We start from the raw sequence: 1,510 nt of genomic DNA, 5'->3' as shown, positions 1-1,510 counted from the left end.
CCGGGTCCCCGGCCAGCCCCCCCTCTCCCCTTGTGAGGAGGCGGCTGGGGGGGTGTGTGCAAGGTAAGAACTACATAAATTAACCTCTCTGCCCTTCTTAGGCTTGTGGTTATACAAGGGTATGTCATCATGCGGCCCTAGCACTGTTCCATATTAACACGAATCAGATAGACATATATAACATTAGTCCATCAGTTTGCTAAGAGACTGCTGAATCTGTGAATCTGGAATTTAGTGGAAACAAACAAGGATAGCATGTATTTTTGTTTATGTATGTAGAAAATTCTCCTTGAGTGTGACTCAAAATACTAGCAGCTTCTCCAAAATCTTGTAATGCGTGAAGTAAGCCTTGGTTTCTGGAAGCCTGCCACATAGATCTTTTGTTTCCCCATATTGCCTTTATCCTTCCTTTATACACCAAAATTTGGAGTGTGTGTGTGAAAAACCCTACACCCTCATGTCAGAAAAAAACTCCAGAAGAAATCTGTCGGGTCTAGTTAGTTTTTCCTTTTCTCCATTCTCCTCTGCGTATTTCTTTTATTCCATGTTTTCAGCAGTGAAAACTATTGCACTTAATATTTTTCTTTCCTTTCTTTCGTCACTGTCTCTGCCTTGCAGTCTGTAAAGTGATGGAGTCCAAGCTTGTTTCCTCAGTGTTAATTCCATTCCCTGACATTTTATTGGCTTTCCACTAATAGTATTGGACAAACACACTTTCTTCTATGTTTGTTCCTTAGAATTCATTCTGAGTGATTTATTTTTTATTTTATTTTTTCTAAAGTAATTTGGTGCCTTTAGTTATGAACCACAAGTCTTTTGTTCAGTAAACCTACCAAAATGTTTTCGCTGCGTGGAGATGCATTTTTTTGTTAATATATTGGAGAGATTTTCTGCAAATAATTTTCTTGTTTGTTCTTTGTCTGTTGGGAAACATTGCAATGACTCCCTTTGCACTTCCTAGCTTTCTGAGAACTTGTGCCAATGCCTGCTGTAATTTTCTGTGAATATTACAATTTGAATATAGAGAGTTGTCAAACGATTAGTCTTTGCCTGCAACATTTCTGAAGGGAGGCTAAAGGGTTAACAAGAGGACCTTTGTGAAGCCAACTGTAGATCCATCTTAAATTGCTAGCATTGTGTTTTAGATTAACTTACTAATCATATGAAGTAAACTATAGATAAGAAACTAACACTGTAGGGAGTGTGGAAGAGGAGAGATTAGTAGCAAATGGCCCATCTTTGTTACAGGCCTTGGAAGGCAGGTAGGAGAACAAAGCGTCTAGCACTTTGTCGATATGAGGATAGCCAAGGATGGGGAGCCGGTTGGTACCGGCTGTGTCGTTCTGACAGTGGAATAAGGGGGGGTAGAAGCTGGAGTTCACCAAAAGGACCAGGTGAAGAAGAGGAGTGGATGAAGTAAACGACCCCTGAAGACCACCGACTCAAATCACTGAGCATGCGCAGTCGGGAGGGACTTATGGAAATGACCTCTTGAAACTAATTTTAATAC

The sequence above is a fragment of the Egretta garzetta genome, unplaced genomic scaffold, assembly GCF_000687185.1.
Source record: "Egretta garzetta isolate BGI_Z169 unplaced genomic scaffold, ASM68718v1 scaffold1145, whole genome shotgun sequence".
In the NCBI taxonomy this organism is placed as follows: Eukaryota; Metazoa; Chordata; class Aves; order Pelecaniformes; family Ardeidae; genus Egretta; species Egretta garzetta.
Note: the sequence above shows the minus strand (reverse complement) of the source record.